This window comes from Aegilops tauschii, chromosome 1 (genome assembly GCF_002575655.3).
Source record: "Aegilops tauschii subsp. strangulata cultivar AL8/78 chromosome 1, Aet v6.0, whole genome shotgun sequence".
NCBI lineage: Eukaryota > Viridiplantae > Streptophyta > Magnoliopsida > Poales > Poaceae > Aegilops > Aegilops tauschii.
The window spans coordinates 114397938-114422500 of record NC_053035.3 but is presented as its reverse complement, the minus strand read 5'-3'; positions in this window follow the sequence as shown (position 1 = coordinate 114422500).

Sequence of the window (24563 nt, the reverse complement as noted above, 5' to 3'; positions counted from 1 at the left end):
TGATTCGGACAGACTTAAGCATCGCTACGGGTGAGAAGGTCTCATCGTAGTCAATCCCTTGAACTTGTCGAAAACCTTTCGCAACAAGTCGAGCTTTATAGACAGTAACATTACCGTCAGCGTCAGTCTTCTTCTTGAAGATCCATTTATTTTCAATGGCTTGCCGACCATCGGGCAAGTCAACCAAAGTCCATACTTTGTTCTCATACATGGATCCCATCTCGGATTTCATGGCTTCAAGCCATTTTGCGGAATCTGGGCTCACCATCGCTTCTTCGTAGTTCGTAGGTTCGTCATGGTCTAATAACATAACCTCCAGAACAGGATTACCGTACCACTCTGGTGCGGATCTTAATCTGGTTGACCTACGAGGTTCAGTAACAACTTGATCTGAAGTTTCATGATCATTATCATTAACTTCCCCACTAATTGGTGTAGGTGTCGCAGAAACTGGTTTCTGTGATGATCTACTTTCCAATAAGGGAGCAGGTACAGTTACCTCATCAAGTTCTACTTTCCTCCCACTCACTTCTTTCGAGAGAAACTCCTTCTCTAGAAAGGATCCATTCTTAGCAACGAATGTCTTGCCTTCAGATCTGTGATAGAAGGTGTACCCAACAGTCTCCTTTGGGTATCCTATGAAGACACATTTCTTCGATTTAGGTTCGAGCTTATCAGGTTGAAGTTTCTTCACATAAGCATCGCAACCCCAAACTTTAAGATACGACAACTTTGGTTTCTTGCCAAACCATAGTTCATAAGGTGTCGTTTCAAAGGATTTTGATGGTGCCCTATTTAGAGTGAATGCAGCCGTCTCTAAAGCATAACCCCAAAACGACAGCGGTAAATCAGTAAGAGACATCATAGATCGCACCATATCTAGTAAAGTACGATTACGACGTTCAGACACACCATTACGCTGTGGTGTTCCGGGTGGCGTGAGTTGCGAAACTATTCCGCATTGTTTCAAATGAAGACCAAACTCGTAACTCAAATATTCTCCACCACGATCAGATCGTAGAAATTTTATTTTCTTGTTACGATGATTTTCAACTTCACTCTGAAATTCTTTGAACTTTTCAAATGTTTCAGACTTATGTTTCATTAAGTAGATATACCCATATCTGCTCAAATCATCTGTGAAGGTGAGAAAATAACGATATCCGCCACGAGCCTCAATATTCATCGGACCACATACATCTGTATGTATGATTTCCAATAAATCTGTTGCTCTCTCCATAGTTCCGGAGAACGGTGTTTTAGTCATCTTGCCCGTGAGGCACGGTTCGCAAGTACCAAGTGATTCATAATCAAGTGATTCCAAAAGTCCATCAGTATGGAGTTTCTTCATGCGCTTTACACCGATATGACCTAAACGGCAGTGCCACAAATAAGTTGCACTGTCATTATCAACTCTGCATCTTTTGGCTTCAACATTATGAATATGTGTATCACTACTATCGAGATTCAACAAAAATAGACCACTCTTCAAGGGTGCATGACCATAAAAGATATTATTCATATAAATAGAACAACCATTATTCTCTGATTTAAATGAATAACCGTCTCGCATTAAACAAGATCCAGATATAATGTTCATGCTCAACGCTGGCACCAAATAACAATTATTTAGGTCTAAAACTAATCCCGAAGGTAGATGTAGAGGTAGCGTGCCGACCGCGATCACATCGACTTTGGAACCATTTCCCACGCGCATCGTCACCTCGTCCTTAGCCAATCTTCGCTTAATCCGTAGCCCCTGTTTCGAGTTGCAAATATTAGCAACAGAACCAGTATCAAATAACCAGGTGCTACTGCGAGCATTAGTAAGGTACACATCAATAACATGTATATCACATATACCTTTGTTAACCTTGCCATCCTTCCTATCCGCCAAATACTTGGGGCAGTTCCGCTTCCAGTGACCAGTCTGCTTGCAGTAGAAGCACTCAGTTTCAGGCTTAGGTCCAGACTTGGGTTTCTTCTCCTGAAAGCAACTTGCTTGCTGTTCTTCTTGAAGTTCCCCTTCTTCTTCCCTTTGCCCTTTTTCTTGAAACTAGTGGTCTTACTGACCATCAACACTTGATGCTCCTTTTTTATTTCTACCTCCGCTGACTTTAGCATTGCGAAGAGCTCGGGAATTGTCTTATTCATCCCTTGCATGTTATAGTTCATCACGAAGCTCTTGTAGCTTGGTGGCAGTGATTGAAGAATTCTGTCAATGACGCTATCATCCGGAAGATTAACTCCCACTTGAATCAAGTGATTATTATACCCCAGACATTTTGAGTATATGCTCACTGACAGAACTATTCTCTTCCATCTTGCAGCTGTAGAACTTATTGGAGACTTCATATCTCTCAATCCGGGCATTTGCTTGAAATATTAACTTCAACTCCTGGAACATCTCATATGCTCCATGACGTTCAAAACGTCGTTGAAGACCCGGTTCTAAGCCGTAAAGCATGGCACACTGAACTATCGAGTAGTCATCAGCTTTGCTCTGCCAGACGTTAATAACTTCTGGTGTTGCTCTTGCAGGAGGCCTGGCACCTAGCGGTGCTTCCAGGACGTAATTCTTCTGTGCAGCAATGAGGATAATCCTCAAGTTACGGACCTAGTCCGTGTAATTGCTACCATCATCTTTCAACTTTGCTTTCTCAAGGAACACAATAAAATTCAACGGAACAACAGCACGGGCCATTTATCTACAATTAACATAGACAAGCAAGATACTATCAGGTACTAAGTTCATGATAAATTTAAGTTCAATTAATCATATTACTTAAGAGCTCCCACTTAGATAGACATCCCTCTAATCATCTAAGTGATTACGTGATCCAAATCAACTAAACCATGTCCAATCATCACGTGAGATGGAGTAGTTTCAATGGTGAACATCACTATGTTGATCATATCTACTATATGATTCACGCTCGACCTTTCGGTCTCCGTGTTCCGAGGCCATATCTGCATATGCTAGGCTCGTCAAGTTTAACCTGAGTATTCCGCGTGTGCAACTGTTTTGCACCCGTTGTATTTGAACGTAGAGCCTATCACACCCGATCATCACGTGGTGTCTCAGCACGAAGAACTTTCGCAACGGTGCATACTCAGGGAGAACACTTTATCTTGAAATTTTAGTGAGAGATCATCTTATAATGCTACCGTCAATCAAAGTAAGATAAGATGCATAAAAGATTAACATCACATGCAATCAATATAAGTGATATGATATGGCCATCATCATCTTGTGCTTGTGATCTCCATCTCCGAAGCACCGTCATGATCACCATCGTCACCGGCGCGACACCTTGATCTCCATCGTAGTATCGTTGTCGTCTCGCCAACTTTTGCTTTTACGACTATCGCTACCGCTTAGTGATAAAGTAAAACAATTACAGGGCGATTGCATTGCATACAATAAAGCGACAACCATATGGCTCCTGCCAGTTGCCGATAACTCGGTTACAAAACATGATCATCTCATACAATAAAATATAGCATCATATCTTGACCATATCACATCACACCATGCCCTGCAAAAACAAGTTAGACATCCTCTACTTTGTTGTTGCAAGTTTTACGTGGCTGCTACGGGCTTAGCAAGAACCATTCTTACCTACGCATCAAAACCACAATGATAGTTTGTCAAGTTGGTGCTGTTTTAACCTTCACAAGGACCGGGCGTAGCCACACTCGGTTCAGCCAAGTGTTGAGGGAGAGTTTCGTCAGCACGACGGCGTGGTGACGATGATGATGTTCTACCGACGCAGGGCTTCGCCTAAGCTCCGCAACGATATTATCAAGGTGTAATATGGTGGAGGGGGGCACCGCACACGGCTAAAAGATCGTTGATCAATTGTGTGTCTAGAGGTGCCCCCCTGCCCCCGTATATAAAGGTGAAAGGGGGAGGCCGCTGGCCTAGGAGGTAGAGGCGCGCCAGGAGGAGTCATACTCCTACCGGGAGTAGGACTCCCCCCTTTCCATGTTGGACTAGGAGTGGAAGGGGGAAGAGGTGGAGGGGAGGAAGGAAGGAGGGGCGCCGCCCCCCTCTCCTTGTCCTATTCAGACTGGGGGGAAGGGGGCGCGGCCCTGCCCTAGCGTCCTCTCCTCTCTTCCACCTAGGCCCAATAAGGCCCATTAAGTTACCGGGGGGTTCCGGTAACCTCCCGGTACTCCGGAAAAATCCCGATTTCACCCGGAACACTTCCGATGTCCAAACATAGGCTTCCAATATATCAATCTTTATGTCTCAACCATTTCGAGACTCCTCGTCATGTCCGTAATCACATCCGGGACTCCGAACAACCTTCGGTACATCAAAACATATAAACGCATAATATAACTGTCATCGTAACATTAAGCGTGCGGACCCTACGGGTTCGAGAACTATGTAGACATGACCGAGACACCTCTCCGGTCAATAACCAATAGCGGAACCTGGATGCTCATATTGGTTCCCACATATTCTACGAAGAACTTTATCGGTCAGACCGCATAACAACATACGTTGTTCCCTTTGTCATCGGTATGTTACTTTCCCGAGATTCGATCGTCGGTATCTCGATACCTAGTTCAATCTCGTTACCGGCAAGTCTCTTTACTCGTTCCGTAATACATCATCCTGCAACTAACTCATTAGTTACAATGCTTGCAAGGCTTATAGTGATGTGCATTACCGAGTGGGCCCAGAGATACCTCTCCGACAATCGGAGTGACAAATCCTAATCTTGAAATACGCCAACCCAACAAGTACCTTTGGAGACACCTGTAGAGCACCTTTATAATCACCCAGTTACGTTGTGACGTTTGGTAGCACACAAAGTGTTCCTCCGGTAAACGGGAGTTGCATAATCTCATAGTCATAGGAACATGTATAAGTCATGAAGAAAGCAATAGCAACATACTAAACGATCGAGTGCTAAGCTAACGGAATGGGTCAAGTCAATCACGTCATTCTCCTAATGAGGTGATCCCGTTAATCAAATGACAACTCATGTCTATGGCTAGGAAACATAACCATCTTTGATTAACGAGCTAGTCAAGTAGAGGCATACTAGTGACACTCTGTTTGTCTATGTATTCACACATGTATTATGTTTCCGGTTAATACAATTCTAGCATGAATAATAAACATTTATCATGATATAAGGAAATAAATAATACTTTATTATTGCCTCTAGGGCATATTTCCTTCAATAGCATGGCAGACGGACAAGAATGTTGGGCCACAGATGGAAAACTAGCATCCTATACTAAGCATGTAGGATTGCAGGTAAAGGTAACATCAGTAGTAGCAAGGACAGGCTATGCATCAGGATAGGATTAACGGAAAGCAGTAACATGCTACACTACTCTAATGCAAGCAGTAGAGAGGAGAATAGGCGATATCTGGTGATCAAGGGGGGGGCTTGCCTGGAAGCTCTGTTGTATAGGAAGAAGGGTCGTCGGTGACGTAGTCGTACTTGGTGGCATCAGCGCCGGTCTCGGGGTCTACCGGAGAAGAGGGGGAAGAAACAGTAAATAGGGAGCAAACAAAGTATCACAAAACATAACGAGGCAATATGCGGTGCTAGGTACGCACTCATGTGGTACTAGGCGATGCCGGCGAAGGGGGAAATATCCGGGAAAGTATCCCCGGAGTTTCACGTTTTCGGACAGATGAACCGAAGGGGAAAAGTTGCGTGTTCGCTATGCTAGGGATATGTGGCGAATGAACGTGCTGCGTAATCGGATTCGTCTCGTCGTTCTGAGCAACTATCATGTAGAAAACATTTTCATCTGAGCTACGGTTTATTTTCTATGTTTTTCTAAAGTTTTAATCATTTTCTGAATTTATTTATCTATTTAATTATAACATTATCCAGATAGTGTCTGCAGACGTCATCATGACATCAGCATGACGTCAGCAGTCAACAGGGCGTTGACTGGGTCAATCTGACATGTGGGTCCCGCATGTCATACTCTGTTTATTCTAATTAGGGTTTAACTAATCTATGTACTGTTTAATTAATTAACAATAGTTAATTAGGTTAACTAAACAGGATTAATTGAGTTAATTAGTTTAGTTAATTAATTAGCTAAATTTATTATTATTATTATTATTTAATCTTTTTTTATAAAATCGTTCTGGGGGGGCCTTGTCATAGGCCCCTGGGGCCTAGTGGTTCAGGCGTGCTAGCGGGCGAGGCCGTGAGCGCCAGGTGCGGCGTCACCCGAACGGGCACGCCGAGGAGTAGAGCGGCGGAGGCTATGGCCGGTGCGGGCGCGGCGATGCAAGAAGCGGCAGGGAGTCGGCCGCGAGGTGGAGCGCCAGGCGGGATGCTGCGGGTGAAGGCGGGACGTAGGGGGCCGACAGCAGTGAGCGGAGCCGAAGCGGGGGTCACGGGCGTGGGCGTGGCCAGGGTCGTGCGTGCGCGGGGGATGAAGGTCGCGGCGAGCGCGACAGGGGGCGCGTGCGGGCATGGGTGCCGGCCCCGGGCGCAGCCAGCAGGGGCCGCGGCAGTCTGGCGCACGCTGCGGGGAGTAGGGCGCGGGGTGAGGCATGCATGAAGGCAGTAGAGCAGCAGCCGCGGCAGCAGAGCAGCGGCAGTGGCCAGCGCTGTGGGTGGAAGGGCGCGGTGGTGCAGGGACGTGCGCGCGCGGGCGGAGCAGCGTAGCAGCAGCAGTCTGCGGGAGAGGGGCAAGGTAGGGAGGCGGAGGGAGGCCGTGGCCTCACCGGGGTTGTAGGGCTCGGGGCAATGGGGCGCGGGGGGGAGGTCGGGGAAGACGGCAACGGTGACGGGGAGGCGGTCCGGCGACGGGCACGTTGACGAGGTGGCCGTTGAGGAAGAGGGTGAGGAGGTGGCGCCGGCGGGGACCTTGTGTGACGTTGGACGACGACAGGCGGGCGCAGGGCGTCGGGGACGCCCGATCCCGATCTAGATGGGGGCGAGGGAGAGAGATAACGGGGGAGTGGGGGTAGTGGGGGGTGAACCGCTAGGGTTCGGTCGCCCAGGGGATAAGGTGGGGCGATGGGGCGGTTGGGCCGGCCTGGCGACCCAGAGGCCAGCTGGGCCACGGTCCAGAGGGGGGGTTCTTCTCTTTTCTTTCCTTTTGTTTTTTTCTTACCATTTATTTATTTTCTTTTTTTGTTTTCTTTTAGTTTTGTTTTAGCAAAATACCAAATGGCACCTTAATTGATGTTAACAAATATGCCACTGCCACATTAACTAGTTACCTAATCTAAAATAGTTTTGTAATTATTTATTATTTAAAAGTATTTAAATAATAGTTTCCGCTACTATTTTATTCATATTATAGCATTTAAACGTTTTATAAAAGTATGGTTTCTTCACCATAATCACCTATGCATTATCTCGCACAAATCGAACATTTTAGTTTTAATGATTGAAAGCTTTTGATGTTTGCCTCTATTTTGAATTTGAACTAGAATCGGTTTCGAAATAACGCGAGATTAGCAACAGTAATCGAGGTGATGTGGCATCATTAATAGAGGTTACTGTAGCTTGATTATCCCGGCGTCACATGGCCACCCCTCCCTCTCTCCACTAAGGCCCATGAGGCCCATTACACTCCCCGGGGGTTCCGGTAACCCCCCGGTACTCCGGTATTCGTCCAAACTCACTCGGAACCCTTCCAAATCCAAACATAGTCATCCAATATATCGATCTTTATGTCTCGACCATTTCGAGACTCCTCGTCATGTCTGTGATCATATCCGAGACACCGAACTACCTTCGGTACATCAAAACACATAAACTCATATTACCGATCGTCACCGAACGTTAAGCGTGCGGACCCTACGTGTTCGAGAACTATGTAGACATGACCGAGACATGTCTCCGGTCAATAACCAATAGCGGAACCTGGATGCTCATATTGGCTCCCACATATTCTACGAAGATCTTTATCGGTCAAACCGCATAACAACATACGTTTCTCCCTTTGTTATCCGTATGTTACTTGCCCGAGATTCGCTCGTCGATATCTCAATACCTAGTTCAATCTCATTACCGGCAAGTCTCTTTACTCGTTCCGTAATGCATCATCCCGCAACTAACACATTAGTCACATTGCTTGCAAGGCTTATAGTGATGTGCATTACCGAGAGGGCCCAGAGATACCTCTCCGACAATCGGAGTGACAAATCCTAATCTCGATCTATGCCAACTCAACAAGTACCATTGGAGACACCTGTAGAGCACCTTTATAATCACCCAGTTACGTTGTGACGTTTGGTAGCACGCAAAGTGTTCCTTCGATATTCGGGAGTTGCATAATCTCATAGTCATAGGAACATGTATAAGTCATGAAGAAAGCAATAGCAATATACTAAACGATCAAATGCTAAGCTAACGGAATGGGTCAAGTCAATCACATCATTCTCTAATGATGTGATCCCGTTAATCAAATGACAACTCATGTCGATGGCTAGGAAACTTAACCATCTTTCATTCAACGAGCTAGTCAAGTAGAGGCATACTAGTGACACTCTGTTTGTCTATGTATTCACACATGTACTAAGTTTCCAGTTAATACAATTCTAGCATGAATAATAAAAATTTATCATGATATAAGGAAATATAAATGACAACTTTATTATTGCCTCTAGGGCTTATTTCCTTCAGTCTCCCACTTGCACTAGAGTCAATAATCTAGATCACATTGCCATGTTATTTAACACCAATAGTTCACATCACCATGTGATTAACACCCATAGTTCACATCGCCATGTGACCAACACTCAAAGGGTTTACTAGAGTCGGTAATCTTAGTTCACATCGCCATGTGATTAACACCCAAAGAGTACTAAGGTGTGATCATGTTTTGCTTGTGAGAGAAGTTTAGTCAACGGGTCTGATATATTCAGATCCGTATGTATTTTGCAAATTTCTATGTCAACAATGCTCTGCCATATTCAACCAGAACAATGCTCTTGAAGATCCATTTATTCTCTATTGCTTGCCAATCATCGGGCAAGTCAACCAAAGTCCATACTTTGTTCTCATACCTGGATCCTATCTCAGATTTTATGGCCTCAAGCCATTTCGCGGAATCTGGGCTCATCATCGCTTCCTCACAGTTCGTAGGTTCGTCATGGTCAAGTAACATGACCTCCAGAACAGGATTACCGTACCACTCTGGTGCGGATCTTATTCTGGTTGACCTACGAGGTTCAGTAGTAACTTGATCCGAAGTTTCATGATCATCATCATTAGCTTCCTCACTAATTGGTGTAGGAATCACTGGAACTGATTTCTGTGATGAACTACTTTCCAATTCGGGAGAAGGTACAATTACCTCATCAAGTTCTACTTTCCTTCCACTCACTTCTTTCGAGAGAAACTCCTTCTCTAGAAAGGATCCACTCTTAGCAACAAACATCTTGCCTTCGGATCTGTGATAGAAGGTGTACCCAACAGTTTCTTTTGGGTATCCTATGAAGACGCATTTCTCCGATTTGGGTTCGAGCTTATCAGGTTGAAGCTTTTTCACATAAGCATCACAGCCCCAAACTTTAAGAAACGATAGCTTAGGTTTATTGCTAAACCACAGTTCATACAGTGTCGTCTCAACGGATTTAGATGGTGCCCTATTTAACATGAATGCAGCTGTCTCTAATGCATAATCCTAAAATGATAGTGGTAAATTGGTAAGAGACATCATAGATCACACTATATCCAATAAAGTACGGTTATGACGTTCGGACACACCATTATGTTGTCGTGTTCCAGGTGGCGTGAGTTGTGAAACTATTCCACATTGTTTTAAATGAAGACCAAACTCATAACTCAAATATTCGTCTCCGCGATCAGATCATAAAAACTTTATTTTCTTGTTATGATGATTTTCTACTTCACTCTAAAATTCTTTGAACTTTTCAAATGTTTCAGACTTATGTTTCATCAAGTAGATATACCCATATCTGCTCAAATCATCTGTGAAGGTCAGAAAATAACGATACACGCTGCGAGCCTTAACACTCATCGGACTGCATACATCAGTATGTATTGTTTCCAACAAGTGAGTTGCTCGCTCCATTGTTCTGGAGAACGGAGTCTTAGTCATCTTGCCCATGAGGCATGGTTTGCAAGCATCAAGTGATTCCAAAAGCCCATCAGCATGGAGTTTCTTCATGCACTTGTAACATCCCAAATTTTCAATTTGGAATGTTATACATTAGATCATCATTTGCATAGCATATTTTATTGCATTTTGGCAAATCCTCGAAAATCCTAAGCAACTCAAGGACCCTCGGAGAGAGTTGGGGATTTTTTTTATATTTGATTTTTATCAAATAATAAAACGAGGATTTTTGGTTTTAATTATTTTTCTCTCCGAAAAATATTTCGTATTAAAATAAATGAGAGGAGAAAATATGACTTCTCCAAAATAATTGAAATATTGGAGGAAAAATATTAAAATCAAATATTTGATTTTATTCGGATTTTTATTTGCAATTTTTATTGCATTAGAAAAATTTCACGTTTTCAAAACTGCAAATTTTGGGCCAAGAAAATGTTCACGTCGTCCTAATTATTTTAATTAGATGGTGAAAATTTGTTTTGGCATTTTTGGATTTTTATTTATTTTTCTATGATTTTTTTAATTTGGCGGAATATTTTTTAAAAAAATCCCCGCGCCCGACTGGGCCGAGGCCCAGCCGAGCCAGGCCGGCCCATCCCGCGTCGCCGTCTCCCTCCTGGAGACCGGGACGAGCACGCCGCCGCCGCCCGAGTCCGGGACGGCCACGCCTCCCCGGCGCCCCCTTCCCCAAGCCGGAGTAGCCCCCCTACCTATATATATACCCCGCCCCGCCGCCGCCTCCCTCACCTCGCCCGCCGCCGAACCCCGCCGACGCCGGAGCCGGAGCCCGAAGCCGCCGCCGCCGCCGCGAGGAACCCGCCCCGACGCCGTTCCGCTGCCGCCCGCCGACCCCGTCGCCACCCGCCGCCTCCCCGCACCCCGCCGCCGCACCCCGAAGCCCCGCCGGAGCCGCCCGCCCCGCCGGAGTAGCCTCGCCGGAGGTAACCGAAGCCGCCGCCGCCGAGTCCGGTTTTTTTTAAAAAACCGATTCGGTTTATTTTTTTGAAACCCTAGTTTTTTTTATAGATCGGTTTTTTTGTTTTATTAATTAGTGAACGTTCACCGACCCGTTCATTTTAACGAACGTGTTCGTCGGATTGTCGCTGTTAACGAACGTCCGTTCGTTTAACTGTTCGTCAATTTTCCTGTTTCGTCGGATTTTTCCGCGGTTATTCCAGATCGCGATTTCTGATCAGATTTTCGTTTTCGTTTATCTTTTCGCTCGTTTATCGGAATCAGGCGATTCAAGCGCCTAGAGTTTCGTCTTGAAATTCTCTTTCCGTTTAACACACTCAAACAAGTTTTTGCTGCTGTAAAATTTGACCTAGATCCAGATTAGTAAATGAAGCTTGTTTCTTTCGCCGCTTGATTTTCGTTGCTTCGTTCGATTTGATTCTTTTTGCAAACCGGAGTTCTTAAGTTGAACTTTCTGGTTAGATCCTTATTTGAGTTTTACCTTTGCATTTGATGAGTGCTTATTGTATGCTTGTTTGTTTGCGATAGAGTACCCGGAGTGCGCCGCTTGCTACTTCGAATCTCTAAGTTTCACGGATCATCAGCAAGGCAAGTAACACTTTGATCATATCTTTTACTACCCAGTTTTATTGCATTAGACCAACCCTCAAACATTGCATGGTTAGGATCTAATTAAATTGTGGGTATTGGGAAGTAGTTGAGGTAGTACCTATTGCCCTGTTTATTGTCAAACCCTTGGGAGTTACTTCTACGTTTGCTTATATCGCTATGCTATGCTAGTAGACGTGGATTGGGTTTGAGAGGTATTCACGGCAGATGTGAGATTGTTAATTAATGGTTTACTTAAGGTGGCAACTAAAACTCACATCTGGGTGGATTGAGGCACCTGGAGAACCCAGTGCTGCCTGTATTTTTGGATATCCCGGAGTACCCGTGTGATCATCCTATGGACCGCCACCCAGGCTCAAAGGAATCATGAGATTATTCATGCTAGAAACTTCTGTGTGCAGCCACAAGCTATTATGGGCTCTAGCATAGTTGATTAAGTTGTGAGCTCTTGAAGAGGTAGACTAGCAGATGTAGGGGATGTAGGTGGTACTGTCTACCCGGAGTAGAGAGTTAACGCTTCTGAAAGACTATGTCTCGGTCATCCGTTTCTCAAACACCATGAAGTGCGAGAATCCCAACGGAGGAGATCAAGTCTTGTGGGGAAAAGTGCACAAACCTCTGCAGAGTGTATAAACTAATCATGGCTAGCCGTGTCCCCGGTTATGGACATCTTGAGTATCTAGTACTTGGATTATCATGTGAACCTCACCACCATGTTACTTTAATTAATATTGTTGGGTTAATGATGATACTTAATTGGGATTGAGATGCTGTCAACCATCTCAATGTTTCACAACCACCATGATAGTTAAATAAAATTTATTCCTTTGCAGTAGGGAAAAATTGGCTTTTCGCAAAACTATAACCATAGAGCCTTCTACCAGCCATATATGCATGTAGTATAGCGTTATTATGTTCATTACTCTCTATGTGTTACATTGCCAGCATATTCCATGTGCTGACCCGTTTTGGGCTGCAACGTTTTATGTTGCAGACTTTTCAGACGACGAGTAAGGTGCCTTAGGTCGTGGTCTTATACTCAGTGATGCCGTTGGAGTTGATGGACTCACTTATCTTCCAAGTCTTCCGCTGTTATCGTATTTAGATGGCCTTAAGCCGTATTTATCATACTTATTTCTCTTTTGAGATACTCGATGTAATAAGTGTGTGATTGCTACTCTGTTATAAATCCTCCATTTGTACTGTGCGTGTCAGCATTACTGATCCAGGGATGACACTAAAGCACAGAGCATAGACTGTTTGAGGTCTGGTCGCTACAAAGGTGGTATTAGAGCACACGCTGACTGTAGGACACGACCACTAAGCTTAAACCCTAGAACACTACTCTCTTCTCATTTCTGACTCCTCTCCACTTTCTACTCTTTAGGAATGGCGGATGCAAGGAACAAGTTCATGCAACCGGATGAAGATACACCTTTTGGACGACACTTGAAGGAAGTCACTAAGTACCTAAACATCGGAATACCAAGCTTCACCGAGACCCACAATGCCACACTACCAGAAGAGGAGCGCTGGAACATTCAAGTTCAAATTCCTGGAAGGACGTTTACGCCAGTCACTGAGCCTATAGAGTTTTCCTTTGACGCACCAACCTGTAGTTTAGGGAAGAGCATGGCAGCCCACATCTCTATGGGACGCATTGGAGAAGTCTACCGCAGGGAGCTTAAGGATACTATTTATCAGATCTGTGGATGCCGAGATGAACAATGGGAGATGATCAGCACCAAGAAGGATGGATCAATTGCAGCTTTCATCCAGGAGCAAAACCAACACATTCGTCGCCAGGAGAACCAGATGTGCTCAGACATGATAGATCTGAAGAAGGCATTGACCAAGATCACGGAGTTGGAGGAAGAACTCAAGGCTACACGCGATGGATATGAGGAGGAGATCGCCACGTTGTTGGAGAAGAACGGCGACCTGACACAGAAGATCGGAGTATTCATGGGAGACCCAGCTCCAGGAGGAGAAGATAACGATTCTACTTGCCCGGATAACTACCTCATCATCGACGACACCGACTCAGACCCCAGTGAAGATGACTTTATTGATGAAGCTGGAGCAGATATCATGGAGTCTTCGACCGATCAAAATTTCTAGTAGACCACCATATCAGTAGTAGTATTTCCCCATGTATATAGTATAGTCCGAGCACTTTTTTTGTAACGATAGTTAGATCGATTGTATGCCTTGTTTGATTTTGATTGAGTGATATTGATTGTGTTTGTCTCATGAGCATATGGGTAGTGTTTTCCCTCTAGACCTCATTCTATTCTAAATTTTCATCTTTTCTAAACCTATCAGACGCCTCCGAGACGCGACACCGGATTTGTTTTCCCACCGGAGATCACTCAGTTGATTCAGCAGCAGAATGCCCTGATGCAAGTGTTAGTACAGAACCAAGGCAACAACAACAACCCACCACCACCACCTGTTGATCACTTAGCCCGTTTCTTGAGGCTAAATCCGTTGGTGTTTTCCAGCAGCACCGAGCCGATTGTTGCAGATAATTGGCTCCGCAAGGTTGGAAGGGAGTTGACCACTGCAGGATGCACGGATGCGGAGAAAGTGCGTTTTGCCGCACATCAGCTTGATGGACCCGCAGCATCATGGTGGGAGAATTACACAGCCACACACCCTATTGACACTGTCACATGGGACCAGTTTCAGCAAGCTTTCCGTATTGCCCATGTTTCAGCAGGAGCTATGGCTATGAAGAAGCGTGAGTTTCGCAACCTACGCCAAGGAGGACGCACCGTAGGCCAGTATGTGGAGGACTTTAGTAAGTTAGCACGTTATGCTCCCGATGACGTTGCTACAGATGCAGCCAAGCAGGAGAAGTTTCTCGAAGGATTGAATGATGAGCTGAGCATGCAGTTAATGGTAGCAACCTTCAACAACTACCAGGAGTTGGTAGATAGAGCTCTCATGATTGAAGGGAAGCAACAGCAGATTGAAAACCGTAAGAGGAAGTATGGACAAGGGAAGTACAATTCTGGAGCTCAGCAGAAGCCACGTTTTACCCCAAAATCGGGAGGACAGTTTCAGCATACCCATGGAGGAGGTAGTTCGCACAACCATAGTGGACCCAAGAATGGTAATGGGAATGGAGGAAGCAACGGGCAGAACGGTAATGACCCATCTACCCCAGCCAAGAGGGATCTAAGTCACATTACTTGTTTCAAGTGCCAGAAGACTCGACATTATGCAACTGACTGTCCTGAAGCCCAGAATGGAAATAGCAATGGAAGCTCTGGGAAGAAGCCAAACCCTTTCAACAAAGGACAAGTGAACCACATTTATGTGGAGGAGGTTGAAGCACAGCCTGATGCAGTAATAGGTAAGTTTTTGGTTAAGTCATTTACTGCACTCGTTCTTTTTGATACTGGTGCATCGCATTCATACATATCAAGGGGATTTGTGGATAAGTATAAACTGCCAACCCAAGCCCTTAGGTCACCCATGTTAGTAACCTCGCCAGGAGCATAGTATATGGCTAGTTTATGGTGTGATCGGTTACCATTAAGGATTGGTAACTATGTGTTTCCCTCGGACCTAATAGTATTGGAATCGCAAGGATTGGATGTGATATTAGGCATGGATTGGTTATCAAAGTATGAAGGGAACATTGAATGCGCCAGTAAGTCAATTTTGCTTACCGCCCCAGAAGGAAGGAGGATTAAGTATGTATCCCGGCATATGCCAAAGAGGACTCAGGTGAATTCCTTATCAGGAGTTGTACAGGAGGAAGTACCAGAGGTGAAGGATTACCCGGATGTATTTCCAGAAGAGTTGCCAGGCATGCCACCGGATAGAGACATTGAGTTCTTGATTGAACTTTTGCCAGGCACAGGGCCAATATCTAAGAGACCGTACAGGATGCCCGCAAAAGATTTGGAGGAGATTAAGAAGAAGATTAAGGAGTTACTGGATAAAGGCTATATTCGCCCAAGTTCGTCACCTTGGGGATCACCAGTACTTCTAGTAGAGAAGAAAGATGGATCGTTGAGGACGGTTGTTGATTATCGTGGATTGAATGAAGTGACCATCAAAAACAAGTACCCACTGCCGATGATCAATGATCTGTTTGACCGATTACAAGGAGCTAAGGTATTTTCCAAGATCGATCTACGATCAGGATACCATCAGTTAAAGATTCGATAGCATGATATACCTAAGACGGCTTTTACCACCAGGTATGGGCTATATGAGTATACCGTTATGTCATTTGGTCTGACTAACGCACCTGCCTATTTCATGAACCTGATGAACAAAGTGCTTATGGAGTTTTTGGATAAGTTCGTCGTGGTGTTCATTGACGATATTTTAGTCTACTCCAAGAATGAAGAAGAGCATAAGAAGCATTTGCGTTTGGTACTTGAGAAGCTTAGAGAACACCAGTTATACGCCAAGTTCAGCAAATGTGAATTTTGGCTGAAGGAAGTTGGATTCCTCGGACATGTTATATCCGGAGAAGGAATAGCAGTAGACCCCACCAAAGTTGACACAGTAACAAGCTGGGAATCACCCACGTCAGTTGGAGAGATCCGGAGTTTTCTTGGACTTGCAGGATACTACCGGAGGTTCATCGAGAATTTCTCGAAGATTGCTAAGCCCATGACAGAGCTGTTAAAGAAGGACACCAAGTTCAATTGGACTGAGGAATGTGAAGCTAGTTTCCAAGAGTTGAAGAAACGATTGGTTACATCACCAGTGTTGATTCTGCCAGATCAACGCAAGGATTATGAAGTATATTGTGACGCTTCACGTCGAGGACTTGGAGCAGTGCTTATGCAGGAAGGAAGAGTTGTTTCATATGCTTCACGGCAACTTAAACCCCATGAGAAGAATTATGCCACGCATGATTTGGAGTTAGCAGCCGTAGTGCATGCGTTGAAAACATGGACACATTTTCTCATCGGAAACCATTGTGAGGTGTACACGGATCACAAGAGTTTGAAGTACATTTTCACGCAGAAGGAGTTGAATCTCAGGCAAAGGAGATGGTTGGAACTCATAAAGGATTATGATATGAGATTGCATTATCACCCCGGAAAGGCTAACGTAGTAGCAAACGCGTTGAGCCGCAAGAGCCATGTCAACACACTCATGACTGGAGAGTTACCGAAAGTATTAGCCGAGGATCTTCACGAGCTATGTTTGGAGATAGTACCGAGAGGCTATTTAGCAACGTTGGAGATTCAGTCTACCTTGATGGAAAAGATCCGAGAAGCTCAGAAGACAGACAAGGAGATTGACGAGATAAAGGAAAAGATGAGCAAAGGAAAAGCCAAGGGATTTTGTGAGGATGAGCACGATACCTTATGGTTTGAGGACCGCGTTTATGTGCCCAATGATCCAGAGATCAGGAAGTTGATCTTGCAAGAGGCCCATGATTCACCGTATTCGATTCACCCAGGAAATACCAAGATGTATTTGGATTTGAAGGATACTTTCTGGTGGACCGGAATGAAGAAGGATATTGCGGAGTATGTAGCAGTTTGTGATGTATGTCAGAGAGTGAAGGCAGAGCATCAGAAGCTAGCAGGATTGCTACAGCCATTGCCGATACCCGAATGGAAGTGGGATAAACTAGGCATGGATTTTATCACGGGATTGCCCAGGACTCGTTCAGGCTATGACTCAATATGGGTTGTAGTCGATCGTTTGACGAAAGTAGCTCATTTCATCCCAGTGAAGACCACTTACACCAGTGCTAAGTTGGCAAAGATATACATGACCAGAATCGTATGTTTGCATGGAGTTCCGAGGACCATTGTATCAGACAGAGGAACCCAGTTTACGTCGAAGTTCTGGAATCAGTTACATGAAACTTTGGGAACCAGGTTAGAATTCAGTACAGCTTTTCACCCACAGACAGATGGACAGACCGAGAGAGTCAATCAGATTTTGGAAGACATGTTGAGAGCTTGTGCGCTAGATTATGGATCTAGTTGGGACGACAATTTGCCATATGCAGAGTTTTCTTACAACAATAGCTATCAAACTAGTTTGAAGATGGCCCCTTTCGAAGCTTTGTACGGAAGGAGGTGTAGGACACCATTGTTATGGGACGAAGTTGGAGACCGTCAGTTGTTTGGACCAGATTTGATTAAGGAATCAGAACAGAAGGTGAAGTTGATTCGCGATAGGCTCAAGGTAGCCCAGTCCAGGCAGAAGAGTTATGCGGATTCTAAATGTAAGGAGACAGTTCACGAAGTCGGAGACAGAGTTTATCTTCGAGTATCACCACTTCGAGGAGTGAAGCGCTTTGGAGTTAAAGGAAAGTTAGCGCCCCGTTTTATCGGACCATACAGAGTTTTGGAGCGTATGGGAGAAGTTGCTTACAAGCTGGAATTGCCTGAAGGATTGTCAGAAGTTCATGATGTATTTCACGTTTCCCAGTTAAAGAAGTGCCACGCAGAGATGGCTGAGATACCACTGAGAGATATAGTGCCCCTGGAAGCGATTCAGTTGGAAAGTGACTTGACCTATGAGGAGAAACCAGTTAAGATTCTTGAGTATGCCAGCCGAGTCACCCGCAGCAAGGTTATCAAGTTCTGCAAAGTTCAGTGGAGTCACCACACTGAAGATGAAGCCACCTGGGAGCGAGAGGAAGATCTACGGAAGAACCACTCTCACCTATTTTCTAGCCAACCCGAATCTCAAGGGCGAGATTCATCTTAAGGGGGTAGGTTTGTAACATCCCAAATTTTAGATTTGGAATGTTATACATTAGATCATCATTTGCATAGCATATTTTATTGCATTTTGGCAAATCCTCGAAAATCGTAAGCAACTCAAGGACCCTCGGAGAGAGTTGGGGATTTTTTTTACCGATTTTCATATTTGATTTTTATCAAATAATAAAACGAGGATTTTTGGTTTTAATTATTTTTCTCTCCGAAAAATATTTCGTATTAAAATAAATGAGAGGAGAAAATATGACTTCTCCAAAATAATTGAAATATTGGAGGAAAAATATTAAAATCAAATATTTGATTTTATTCGGATTTTTATTTGCAATTTTTATTGCATTAGAAAAATTTCACGTTTTCAAAACTGCAAATTTTGGGCCAAGAAAATGTTCACGTCGTCCTAATTATTTTAATTAGATGGTGAAAATTTGTTTTGGCATTTTTGGATTTTTATTTATTTTTCTATGATTTTTTTAATTTGGCGGAATATTTTTTAAAAAAATCCCCGCGCCCGACTGGGCCGAGGCCCAGCCGAGCCAGGCCGGCCCATCCCGCGTCGCCGTCTCCCTCCTGGAGACCGGGACGAGCACGCCGCCGCCGCCCGAGTCCGGGACGGCCACGCCTCCCCGGCGCCCCCTTCCCCAAGCCGGAGTAGCCCCCCTACCTATATATATACCCCGCCCCGCCGCCGCCTCCCTCACCTCGCCCGCCGCCGAACCCCGCCGACGCCGGAGCCGGAGCCCGAAGCCGCCGCCGCCGCCGCGAGGAACCCGCCCCGACGCCGTTCCGCTGCCGCCCGCCGACCCCGTCGCCACCCGCCGCCTCCCCGCACCCCGCCGCCGCACCCCGAAGCCCCGCCGGAGCCGCCCGCCCCGCCGGAGTAGCCTCGCCGGAGGTAACCGAAGCCGCCGCCGCCGAGTCCGGTTTTTTTTAAAAAACCGATTCGGTTTATTTTTTTGAAACCCTAGTTTTTTTTATAGATCGGTTTTTTTGTTTTATTAATTAGTGAACGTTCACCGACCCGTTCATTTTAACGAACGTGTTCGTCGGATTGTCGCTGTTAACGAACGTCCGTTCGTTTAACTGTTCGTCAATTTTCCTGTTTCGTCGGATTTTTCCGCGGTTATTCCAGATCGCGATTTCTGATCAGATTTTCGTTTTCGTTTATCTTTTCGCTCGTTTATCGGAATCAGGCGATTCAAGCGCCTAGAGTTTCGTCTTGAAATTCTCTTTCCGTTTAACACACTCAAACAAGTTTTTGCTGCTGTAAAATTTGACCTAGATCCAGATTAGTAAATGAAGCTTGTTTCTTTCGCCGCTTGATTTTCGTTGCTTCGTTCGATTTGATTCTTTTTGCAAACCGGAGTTCTTAAGTTGAACTTTCTGGTTAGATCCTTATTTGAGTTTTACCTTTGCATTTGATGAGTGCTTATTGTATGCTTGTTTGTTTGCGATAGAGTACCCGGAGTGCGCCGCTTGCTACTTCGAATCTCTAAGTTTCACGGATCATCAGCAAGGCAAGTAACACTTTGATCATATCTTTTACTACCCAGTTTTATTGCATTAGACCAACCCTCAAACATTGCATGGTTAGGATCTAATTAAATTGTGGGTATTGGGAAGTAGTTGAGGTAGTACCTATTGCCCTGTTTATTGTCAAACCCTTGGGAGTTACTTCTACGTTTGCTTATATCGCTATGCTATGCTAGTAGACGTGGATTGGGTTTGAGAGGTATTCACGGCAGATGTGAGATTGTTAATTAATGGTTTACTTAAGGTGGCAACTAAAACTCACATCTGGGTGGATTGAGGCACCTGGAGAACCCAGTGCTGCCTGTATTTTTGGATATCCCGGAGTACCCGTGTGATCATCCTATGGACCGCCACCCAGGCTCAAAGGAATCATGAGATTATTCATGCTAGAAACTTCTGTGTGCAGCCACAAGCTATTATGGGCTCTAGCATAGTTGATTAAGTTGTGAGCTCTTGAAGAGGTAGACTAGCAGATGTAGGGGATGTAGGTGGTACTGTCTACCCGGAGTAGAGAGTTAACGCTTCTGAAAGACTATGTCTCGGTCATCCGTTTCTCAAACACCATGAAGTGCGAGAATCCCAACGGAGGAGATCAAGTCTTGTGGGGAAAAGTGCACAAACCTCTGCAGAGTGTATAAACTAATCATGGCTAGCCGTGTCCCCGGTTATGGACATCTTGAGTATCTAGTACTTGGATTATCATGTGAACCTCACCACCATGTTACTTTAATTAATATTGTTGGGTTAATGATGATACTTAATTGGGATTGAGATGCTGTCAACCATCTCAATGTTTCACAACCACCATGATAGTTAAATAAAATTTATTCCTTTGCAGTAGGGAAAAATTGGCTTTTCGCAAAACTATAACCATAGAGCCTTCTACCAGCCATATATGCATGTAGTATAGCGTTATTATGTTCATTACTCTCTATGTGTTACATTGCCAGCATATTCCATGTGCTGACCCGTTTTGGGCTGCAACGTTTTATGTTGCAGACTTTTCAGACGACGAGTAAGGTGCCTTAGGTCGTGGTCTTATACTCAGTGATGCCGTTGGAGTTGATGGACTCACTTATCTTCCAAGTCTTCCGCTGTTATCGTATTTAGATGGCCTTAAGCCGTATTTATCATACTTATTTCTCTTTTGAGATACTCGATGTAATAAGTGTGTGATTGCTACTCTGTTATAAATCCTCCATTTGTACTGTGCGTGTCAGCATTACTGATCCAGGGATGACACTAAAGCACAGAGCATAGACTGTTTGAGGTCTGGTCGCTACAAAGGTGGTATTAGAGCACACGCTGACTGTAGGACACGACCACTAAGCTTAAACCCTAGAACACTACTCTCTTCTCATTTCTGACTCCTCTCCACTTTCTACTCTTTAGGAATGGCGGATGCAAGGAACAAGTTCATGCAACCGGATGAAGATACACCTTTTGGACGACACTTGAAGGAAGTCACTAAGTACCTAAACATCGGAATACCAAGCTTCACCGAGACCCACAATGCCACACTACCAGAAGAGGAGCGCTGGAACATTCAAGTTCAAATTCCTGGAAGGACGTTTACGCCAGTCACTGAGCCTATAGAGTTTTCCTTTGACGCACCAACCTGTAGTTTAGGGAAGAGCATGGCAGCCCACATCTCTATGGGACGCATTGGAGAAGTCTACCGCAGGGAGCTTAAGGATACTATTTATCAGATCTGTGGATGCCGAGATGAACAATGGGAGATGATCAGCACCAAGAAGGATGGATCAATTGCAGCTTTCATCCAGGAGCAAAACCAACACATTCGTCGCCAGGAGAACCAGATGTGCTCAGACATGATAGATCTGAAGAAGGCATTGACCAAGATCACGGAGTTGGAGGAAGAACTCAAGGCTACACGCGATGGATATGAGGAGGAGATCGCCACGTTGTTGGAGAAGAACGGCGACCTGACACAGAAGATCGGAGTATTCATGGGAGACCCAGCTCCAGGAGGAGAAGATAACGATTCTACTTGCCCGGATAACTACCTCATCATCGACGACACCGACTCAGACCCCAGTGAAGATGACTTTATTGATGAAGCTGGAGCAGATATCATGGAGTCTTCGACCGATCAAAATTTCTAGTAGACCACCATATCAGTAGTAGTATTTCCCCATGTATATAGTATAGTCCGAGCACTTTTTTTGTAACGATAGTTAGATCGATTGTATGCCTTGTTTGATTTTGATTGAGTGATATTGATTGTGTTTGTCTCATGAGCATATGGGTAGTGTTTTCCCTCTAGACCTCATTCTATTCTAAATTTTCATCTTTTCTAAACCTATCAGACGCCTCCGAGACGCGACACCGGATTTGTTTTCCCACCGGAGATCACTCAGTTGATTCAGCAGCAGAATGCCCTGATGCAAGTGTTAGTACAGAACCAAGGCAACAACAACAACCCACCACCACCACCTGTTGATCACTTAGCCCGTTTCTTGAGGCTAAATCCGTTGGTGTTTTCCAGCAGCACCGAGCCGATTGTTGCAGATAATTGGCTCCGCAAGGTTGGAAGGGAGTTGACCACTGCAGGATGCACGGATGCGGAGAAAGTGCGTTTTGCCGCACATCAGCTTGATGGACCCGCAGCATCATGGTGGGAGAATTACACAGCCACACACCCTATTGACACTGTCACATGGGACCAGTTTCAGCAAGCTTTCCGTATTGCCCATGTTTCAGCAGGAGCTATGGCTATGAAGAAGCGTGAGTTTCGCAACCTACGCCAAGGAGGACGCACCGTAGGCCAGTATGTGGAGGACTTTAGTAAGTTAGCACGTTATGCTCCCGATGACGTTGCTACAGATGCAGCCAAGCAGGAGAAGTTTCTCGAAGGATTGAATGATGAGCTGAGCATGCAGTTAATGGTAGCAACCTTCAACAACTACCAGGAGTTGGTAGATAGAGCTCTCATGATTGAAGGGAAGCAACAGCAGATTGAAAACCGTAAGAGGAAGTATGGACAAGGGAAGTACAATTCTGGAGCTCAGCAGAAGCCACGTTTTACCCCAAAATCGGGAGGACAGTTTCAGCATACCCATGGAGGAGGTAGTTCGCACAACCATAGTGGACCCAAGAATGGTAATGGGAATGGAGGAAGCAACGGGCAGAACGGTAATGACCCATCTACCCCAGCCAAGAGGGATCTAAGTCACATTACTTGTTTCAAGTGCCAGAAGACTCGACATTATGCAACTGACTGTCCTGAAGCCCAGAATGGAAATAGCAATGGAAGCTCTGGGAAGAAGCCAAACCCTTTCAACAAAGGACAAGTGAACCACATTTATGTGGAGGAGGTTGAAGCACAGCCTGATGCAGTAATAGGTAAGTTTTTGGTTAAGTCATTTACTGCACTCGTTCTTTTTGATACTGGTGCATCGCATTCATACATATCAAGGGGATTTGTGGATAAGTATAAACTGCCAACCCAAGCCCTTAGGTCACCCATGTTAGTAACCTCGCCAGGAGCATAGTATATGGCTAGTTTATGGTGTGATCGGTTACCATTAAGGATTGGTAACTATGTGTTTCCCTCGGACCTAATAGTATTGGAATCGCAAGGATTGGATGTGATATTAGGCATGGATTGGTTATCAAAGTATGAAGGGAACATTGAATGCGCCAGTAAGTCAATTTTGCTTACCGCCCCAGAAGGAAGGAGGATTAAGTATGTATCCCGGCATATGCCAAAGAGGACTCAGGTGAATTCCTTATCAGGAGTTGTACAGGAGGAAGTACCAGAGGTGAAGGATTACCCGGATGTATTTCCAGAAGAGTTGCCAGGCATGCCACCGGATAGAGACATTGAGTTCTTGATTGAACTTTTGCCAGGCACAGGGCCAATATCTAAGAGACCGTACAGGATGCCCGCAAAAGATTTGGAGGAGATTAAGAAGCAGATTAAGGAGTTACTGGATAAAGGCTATATTCGCCCAAGTTCGTCACCTTGGGGATCACCAGTACTTCTAGTAGAGAAGAAAGATGGATCGTTGAGGACGGTTGTTGATTATCGTGGATTGAATGAAGTGACCATCAAAAACAAGTACCCACTGCCGATGATCAATGATCTGTTTGACCGATTACAAGGAGCTAAGGTATTTTCCAAGATCGATCTACGATCAGGATACCATCAGTTAAAGATTCGATAGCATGATATACCTAAGACGGCTTTTACCACCAGGTATGGGCTATATGAGTATACCGTTATGTCATTTGGTCTGACTAACGCACCTGCCTATTTCATGAACCTGATGAACAAAGTGCTTATGGAGTTTTTGGATAAGTTCGTCGTGGTGTTCATTGACGATATTTTAGTCTACTCCAAGAATGAAGAAGAGCATAAGAAGCATTTGCGTTTGGTACTTGAGAAGCTTAGAGAACACCAGTTATACGCCAAGTTCAGCAAATGTGAATTTTGGCTGAAGGAAGTTGGATTCCTCGGACATGTTATATCCGGAGAAGGAATAGCAGTAGACCCCACCAAAGTTGACACAGTAACAAGCTGGGAATCACCCACGTCAGTTGGAGAGATCCGGAGTTTTCTTGGACTTGCAGGATACTACCGGAGGTTCATCGAGAATTTCTCGAAGATTG